This window comes from Ovis canadensis, chromosome 12 (assembly GCF_042477335.2).
Source record: "Ovis canadensis isolate MfBH-ARS-UI-01 breed Bighorn chromosome 12, ARS-UI_OviCan_v2, whole genome shotgun sequence".
Taxonomy (NCBI): Eukaryota; Metazoa; Chordata; class Mammalia; order Artiodactyla; family Bovidae; genus Ovis; species Ovis canadensis.
The window spans coordinates 40,946,983-40,955,557 of record NC_091256.1 but is presented as its reverse complement, the minus strand read 5'-3'; the positions used below and the strand labels follow the sequence as shown (position 1 = coordinate 40,955,557).

Below are 8,575 nucleotides of genomic sequence, written 5' to 3'. Positions count from 1 at the left end.
ATATGTCTCACCACTTTTATCCAGTCACCTCCTTCTTTTGCTTAATTTTATTATTTGTGATCTTTTAGGAGAAAGACAAAATTGATGTTTGAATATATAACTAGGATGGATTCTTGAATAAGATTCAGATTTGCTACCCTTTGTGATTACACATAATCCTTTTAAAATAATGCTCCCAAGCCAGAAACATCCAAGCTACAGGGTTTTGCAAAGGTTATCAATATTTTATTGCTCCTATGGCTCTGTCACTTCCCAACTGAGTAACTTTGGGCTACTTAACCATGCCATGCCTCAGTTTCCTCATCTGCAAAATGCAAAAAGACAATAGTTTTAACTTCTAGGGTTATTGTGAAAATTAAATGATTTAAAGAGTATTAAAAACTACATACCTTCTCTAAAGTTTTATTCACTGCTTGTCTCCAGCGTGTACTAGATACTTGATGAATATTTGTTAAATGCATGACTGAGTAAATGATATTTCTTTTAGTCTGTATGTTTAATTCAGCTTCCCCACCCATCCACTCACCCACAGTATCCGTAACTTCTTTCTGGAAATTATTGCCTTTCTCAACTAAGCTGAAGAAGATCTGGAAAAAGGATTTGACCATACCTGGGTCATACTTTTGAAGCAGGATATACCTACCACCATTCTCTAGTGGTTTCCCCATTGCTATCACATGCTCAAACCTGAGGCCTTTATTGGAGAGAGGCATAAGAGAACATAGGCAGTCTCCAGTATATTGAAATGAGTTAACATGGCATTGCTAATTATTGTTTAATTCATTGGTAAGTTCTGAAAGATCATCAAAAATTGTAAATTGTAAATCAGTCTCTCTGGATCAAGAGACTGGTCGTTTATTTTTTTATTTTTATTTTTTTTTTAATATGGAACACTTCACGAATTTGTGTGTCATCCTTGTGCAGGGGCCATGCTAATCTTCTCTGTATTGTTCCAATTTTAGTATATGTGCTGCCAAAGCAAGCACTGGTCATTTATTTTAAGAAAACCTATATAATATCCTCAGTGATAAAAACAAAGAAACCTAAAAGTCAGGGTAAGTGTAACACATGGAGCTCTGCTAAGTCCCTAAGTAGTCCCAAGAGGATGGTCATTCAGTTTTATAAAAAATCCTGAAGTCCTCCATTTTGCCATCCGTAGAACATCTGTTCCTAAATACAGGGGCACCAGCACATGAATGAACAAATGACTAATATGTCCTCATCTGACCAGAGCCCCCTCAGTCATCAAGCCAACCCAAAAGTAACAGAAGGCACTGTCCTGAATTTCCCTAAGAACCAACAGCACCCAGAATTGTTAAACCAGGACAATAAAATCCCCAAGTATTAGCATCCATTCTCCAACCACATTGCTGAGCGGCTTAGAGCCAAAGACAGGAAGAAGCAATGCCTGTCAGCTGTTTCACAGAAAGGCTCCAAAGTGATCTCTTTCATATTGCTGGAGAAGATCCATCACCCTTCTAGCGGCATGAGAAAGACCTCCAAACAGGCGAGCACTGTTACACAATGCTCGTTACACTGTTACACCACTACCACTTCAGCTGTCACAGGGCAGAAAAGAAAATCCGTGTAACTGGAAGATGTGGAACAAAGATTAAGGTAATATAAGATTCTGGTTGTTTTATCCAATAAGCAGGATTTCAAATTTGGGCTTCTACATATAGAAACTATGTGCATCTAGAGCCTTAAAATTCATACAAATTCCTCTAAAATAACCACTGATGAGATCATCTGTAAAAATGTGGAATCTGGGTTAGATGACCTCTATAGCCCCTTTCAGCTCCTTATAGCCCCTGTGAGTCTCACTATCTCTGCGTTCTAATAACATGGGTTTGCTTTTTTGCTTATTAAGTATTTAGAAAAATAAAAACTACAAAAGTCAAAAATTAGCAAATATTATGTGACTGGGTGGAACTGGGCAGCAGAGGATGAGATGATTAGATGGCATCATCAACTCAACAGACATGAATGCATATACATAATTTTATTTATTTATTTTTAAATTTTTATTTTTACTTTATTTTACTTTACAATACTGTACTGGTTTTGCCATACATTGACATGAATCCACCATGGGTGTACATGCGTTCCCAAACATGAACCCCCCTCCCACCTCCCTCCCCTCTAATTTTATTTAATTAGAAGCAGAAGAACCTCTTTACATGGTGCTTTTATACACTTAAACTCCAAAGTGCATGTGTGCTCAGTTGAGTCCAACTCTGCAACCTCATGGACTGTAGCCCACCAGGCTCCTCTGTCCGTGGGATTTCCTATGCAAGAATACTGAGGTGGATTGCCATGCCCTCTTCCAGGGGATCTTCCCCACCCAGGGATCGAACCCATGTCCCCTCTGGTTCCTGCATTGGCAAGCAGATTTTCTTTACCACTGGACCACCTGGGAAGCCCTGGTGTTGGGAAAATTTGAAGGCAACAGAACTGGGCGGCAGAAGATGAGATGATTAGATGGCATCATCAACTCAACAGACATGAATCTGAGCAAACTCTGGGAGATAGTGAAGGACAGAGGAGCCTGGCTGGCTGCAGTCCATGGGATCACAAAGAGTTGGACACGACTGAGCACACATGCACTTTGGAATTTAAAGTGGATAAGACAACAACAACTTCCAAAATTGTCATTCTGCTCAGTACTGCTAATTGAGCTTGCCAATCACCTCTACAGAACAGTAATGATTTAATTTCAATCCAAATCAATTTTATTTTGCATAAAGGAGATTTTTTTTTTCAAGATTTGCCCCAGGCCTTTAATCTGAAAGGATAATCCCCCATATTTATATAGCATTGTTAACTCTCAAAGACTGTTCTTTTCTATTATCTGTCTGGAGTGTAAGCTCCATGAGAGCATGATGGTCCAGCACACAGCAGATGTCAAATAAGTATTAGTTGAAATGAATGAATGTGATACTCACAACAACTCCGTGGGTGGACAGGGATCTCCTGGCTAAGGGTGTATCTGCCAGAGGTGGGAACTGAGGGCACAGGATCCAGGTCAGGAAACCAGCCAAAGTCACACAGGGGCCAAATGTCAATGTTGAGTGGATTCTAATTTTTTAAAAAAAAAAAAGCTGTGAAAGATGGTCATGAAACAAAAGGAGAGTACTGAATATAGAATGGATATTAGATAGCATTATGAGACTATTATTTTTCTTAGATAATAATGGTATTGTGAGTATTTAGGATAATGCCCTTATTCTTAGGAGATACAAGCAATAGCTGAGTGCCAAAGAATCAATGCTTTCAAACTGTGGTGCTGGAGGAGACTCTTGAGAGTTCCTTAGACAGCAAGGAGATCAAATCAGTCAATCCTAAAGGAAATCAACTCTGAATGTTTATTGGAGGGGCTGATTCTGAAGCTGAAGCTCCAATATTTTGGCCACCTGATGCAAAGAGTCATCACATTGGAAAAGACCCTGATGCTGGGAAAGATTGAGGGCAGAAGGAGAAGGGGATGACAGAGAATGAGATGCTTGGATGGCATCACTGACTCAATGGACATGAGTTTGAGCAAACTCTGAGAGAGAGAGCAAAGGACAGGGAAGCCTGGCGTGCTTGCAGTCCATGGGGTCGCAAAGAGTGGGACACAACTTAGAACTGAACAACGATAACAATATGTTGAGGCAGTATCGTGATATCTAAAACTAGCTTTCTAACTAACATTTTTACCAGTTCAGCAAGAAGAAAAGATACAGCAAATATTGCAAAATGTGAACATTTGGTGAATCTATGTGGAAAGCAAATGGATGTTCTTAGAAATACTCTTTCAAAATTTTCATTAAAAGTTGGGAGGGGACGGCAATGAAAGAGACCACGGGGGGAAATTGTAGATGTGACTATATGAAAACTTTCATCCTCTCTAGCTGTGGTTTATTTGGGTGGTAGGACTTTATTGGACTCTTTCCCTTTATATTTTCCTAAATTTTTCATATGAGTAGATATTTTATTTGTAATAAAATTATTAAAATTTAAATAATGTAGCAACTACAGGATGAATCTCCAATACCTTTCTAATCTATGGCCATACCACCCTGAATGTGCCCGATCTCATCTGATCTCAGAAGCTAAGCAGGGTTTGGCCTGATTAGTACTCGGATGGGAGACCTTTCTAGAATCACAGTGTAGCAGATTGTATCTTCCAAAGATGGCTCTATTTATATATTTTTCCCATCCTACATGCATGTCTTACAACCTCCTATATGAGATAAGATCTCTGTCTCAAGCTTATGAACCTGAACCTCAACAGGGACTTGTGGCTGCCCAAAGCACTGGAGTCTGGCAGACCATCACTAAACATGTGACTCTGAAGCCCAGCCCATGTGAAAGATACACCCTCTCTTTCTCCTTCTCTCTTTAGATACTTGCCCTTGGAACTCAGTCATCACATTGTAAGGAAACCCAGCCCACATAGAGAGGCCCAGTGCAGATATCCTGGCTGACAGCCCCAGCCAGCCCCCAGCCATGAGCCAGCATCAGCCACTGTCATACGGTGAGCGTGGATGATCTCTCAGATGGTTCCAGTCTTTGAATTTTCCAGTTGATGCTCCAGATATTGTAGATCAGAAACCAGATCAGAAACCTCCATTCTGTTCCTGGTCTGAATTTTTGACCAAAGAAACAGTAAGAGGAAATAAATACACTATATAATGCATGATTATAGTGCCTCAAGGCACTATGTTTTGGGGTAACATGCAGTCGTCATAACACAGAGGGACAGTGAAATCCTCTGATGTGGAAAATGTGTTTGTTATTGATTAGAAAACAGTGCCACTGGGAGAGACGAACTGAAACACAGTGTGAAAGTGAAAGTTGCTCACTCGTGTCTGACACTTTGCGACCCCATGGACTTTTAGAGTCCGTCGAATTCTCCAGGCCAGAATCCTGGAGCGGATAGCCATTCCCTTCTCTGGGGGATCTTCCCAACCCAGGGATCAAACCAGGGTCTCCCACATGGCAGGCAGATTCTTTACCAGCTGAGCTATCAGGGAATCCTGAAATGCAGTGTAAGTTATCATTAATCTTCCCGGCTGTCCGTTAACCAGATGTATCCTCTCTTCAGAAAGTAGCATTTAAATGTTGAAAATGGATGTCTGGTTACTGCAGAGAACACCAAAAAAAAGAGCATCTTTAGAACTTGGATGACTGAGGTTGTCCCTTTTGCCTACAATGTACCACATATCAGATTATATGTTACACAAATATGCTCTTTGAAAAAAAAAACCAAACTGCATTTAAAATCCACTTTTTGATCGTCTTAGTCTTTCTTCCGTCAAAACACAGGTTTTAGTTTCATGAAGAATTCATAATTGTTTGTTTTTCCTATCACATTTCACACATTTTGCCATGTCATTATTTAAGGAAATGATCATATTGTAATACTTCCTCTTTTTAGTTCAGACAAAGAAATTGTAAACAGATCAGCAAAAAGGGAACCATAGCTTTATCTGAACACTAATATATTTAGAGAGTGAATAACATGGCCATCCAATTTCTCAGTGTCCCAGATGCATTTTACTGTACTCAAGCAAGGTGTTAGGATTGCAGTAAAAATATATATATCTCTGTATTCATATCTATCTATCTAATGAGGTAAATTTTTAATGGTGACCTGCTGCTTTCTCCAGTGCTATTTGTCATACATAGAGAGGTAAAAACAAGTTAGTGCAACAACATAGAACACTACCCGTGTTTCACAAATATGTAAAAGACCCAGGGAACAATCTTCCCATTCAGAGTGAGCTGCTTGGCTGTGCAGGAAAAAATTTTTTTTCTTCTTTTCTGTCCATCAATTCTCAATAGTTCAATAAAGCTATCTAGCCTCTGAAGAACAGCACAAGGAACTATAAAAAAAAAAAACAACAACAAAGGATCTATGGCAATCTTTTAAACTCAAATGCTTTTATTTCATTTATCATTTTAAAAATATTCATCATGATGGTGAGCCTCCTGACTTGAGTCATGGATTAAAACTTATAGGAGGGTTAAATTAGTAACCAAGAAAAGTTATCTATGTCAAAACCATGGGGTAAAACTCTTACACAATATATACTTAACTCAGAATTGCCATTTTTAGCTGTATCATCATAAAAGAAATTGTATACATGTCATTTTTCTAATTAGGAGTAACACTAACACTTCATTAGAAGTTATATATGTGTTAAAAGCCTCCTATAACTGTACTAACCTATAATCTGTTCCTTCCATTCAGGTGGCAATATTGTTTTATGTATTTGTAGGTACTTAACAGGGCTTCCCAGGGGCACTAGCGGTAAAGAACCCGCCTGCCAATGCAGATTAGACATAAGACATGCCAGTTCAATCCCTGGATGGGGAAGATCCCCTGGAGAAGAGAATGGCTACCCACTCCGGTATTCTTGCCTGGAGAATCCGATGGACAGAGGAGCCTGAAGGGCTCCAGTTTGTAGGGTTGCACAGAACTGGACGACTGAAGTGACTTAGCACAGCACAGCACAGGTACTTAATAGGACTTCCCAGGTGGCGCTAGTGGTAAAGAGCTTGCCTGCCAAAGCAGGAGACTTTAGAGATGCAGGTTCGACCCCTGGGTCAGGAAGATCCCCTGGAGGAGGGCATGGTAACCTACTCCAATATTCTTTCTTGGAGAATCCCATGGACAGAAGAGCCTGGCGGGCTACAGTCCATGGGGTCACAAAGAGTCAGACACAGCTAAAGCAACTTAGCACAGCACAGCACAGCACAGGTACTTAGTAAAACCTTTCTAAATGAATAAATGCAAATATTCTACTTTCCTACAGTGTGACATTAAATCTTAATCTCCTTTGTTCTATTCCATCCTCTACCACTTCCATCCCATAAAAAGTGGCACAGCTGCTATGTAAACTGCTCATGTTTAAGTGAGTTTCTTCAGCAGCTTTCTATATACTCACAGGCAGGTTCTGCTTCTCTTTTCCAGACCCTCAAGGAATCTTTTCAGGATGTGTCCCTTCCTTTCTACTAAACTGACTTACTCCCTCTTGCTAACTCTGCTCCGGAGAAGGCAATGGCACCCCACTCCAGTACTCTTGCCTGGAAAATCCCATGGACAGAGGGGCCTGGTAGGCTGCAGTCCATGGGGTCGCTACTAGTCGGACACAACTGAGCGACTTCACTTTCACTTTTCACTTTCATGCATTGGGGAAGGAAATGGCAACCCACTCCAGTGTTCTTGCCTGGAGAATCCCAGGGACGGGGAAGCCTGGTGGGCTGCCCCACCATGGGCAGACATGACTGAAGCGACTTAGTAGCAGCAGCAGCAGCTAACTCTGCTCATAGTCTCTTTGCTTCACACTCAAATTTCACCCATCAGCCTGATCCCTCTGATGGGTGAATGATAACTTCAGGCTCTCTTCCTGGGTGCTCTCTCTGGAGTCCTCATCCCACAGCCTGTTTCACTGCTCCAGCCAGTCCCAGCCTGGGAGGGAAACTCAGGCTGCTTGAACAACATGGTAGGGGTGATCTGACTACTTGACCATTGGCTCCAAGCTTGACCAGTCTGGTCAGTCAAGTGTCTTCTTCACCACTCCCCTCACTACCCAATTAAAGGAAAAGATTCTCTTACAAAGGCAGAGGTATAAAGTAGCACCTCAAAGGCACAGGAGCTTAGTTTAGTGTCTAACACTGTACTTTGCATAAACATTGTCACGGCAGGTTCTGGTAGTGATAATCCTTGTCGCCTGTATCTTTCTAATCTTAGGCAAATCTAAACTTCTCTTTAGGGAAACACGCATAATTTCCTTCTCCAGTTACTTCATAGGGCAGTTAAGGTGGGGCAAGAAGCCACAAAGCCCTGTTTAACAAATTAAAGCAGTGTTCATATTATAGGCTTGGGCTTTCATAATAGAAGGGAGGCTGCTGACTCATGGTGCTCAGGTCAGACTTCCTGCCACCGGCTGGGTGTTCACATACGGTGAATTCAGATAAATGGCTTGGGCTTTGCGCCCATCATCACTGGGCCCTGGTGACCCAATAACAGGAAGATGACTGGTGAGGCTGTATAATTGCTTTTCATCTGTGTTCAGTGAATGGCACCATCACCTCTCAAGTTACCCAAGCTAGAAATCTGGTTGTCATCCTGAATTCTTGCTCTGTCTCACAACTCACAACTGATTTGTTTACAGAGTCCTGAAGATTTAACTTCCTAACTATCCTTCAAATGTACTCCCTTTCTGTGTTAATACCTCTGGCCATTGATTTAGAGTCCTCATCATTTGTCATCAGATCTGCTGCAATTAGAAACAAGTGGTCTCCTTGGGTCTGGCCTCACCAATTCTAAACTGATATCTCTGGCACAGCGATCTTCCTAAACTACTGACATGATCGGGTTTCATAGCTCTCTCCACTGAGCTTAAAAATCTTTCAACGACACCTTGTTGCTTTAGGCTGAAGTTCAAAGACCCTATCATGGCAAACCATCCCCTGCCTCTTGGCTATATTTCCACAGGCCCTTCATTCCAGCTATATACATCTCATTTCAGTTTCACCATCATCTCTGTCTTTAAACTTTCATTGCTGTTTTGTGCCATCCCCT

At 41.2% G+C, this 8,575-nt stretch overlaps 1 non-coding gene and 1 pseudogene across 1 annotated transcript; one reads left to right on the top strand and one right to left on the bottom strand.

Moving 5' to 3' along the window:
• Nucleotides 1-879: 879 nt before the first annotated feature.
• On the bottom strand, nucleotides 880-986 carry LOC138416732 (U6 spliceosomal RNA). Its single transcript, XR_011247846.1, has one exon. It is a non-coding gene; the product is annotated as a U6 spliceosomal RNA (small nuclear RNA).
• Nucleotides 987-4,043: 3,057 nt separating this feature from the next.
• Nucleotides 4,044-4,161, top strand: LOC138416728 (5S ribosomal RNA; annotated as a pseudogene).
• The last annotated feature ends 4,414 nt before the right edge of the window (nucleotides 4,162-8,575 follow it).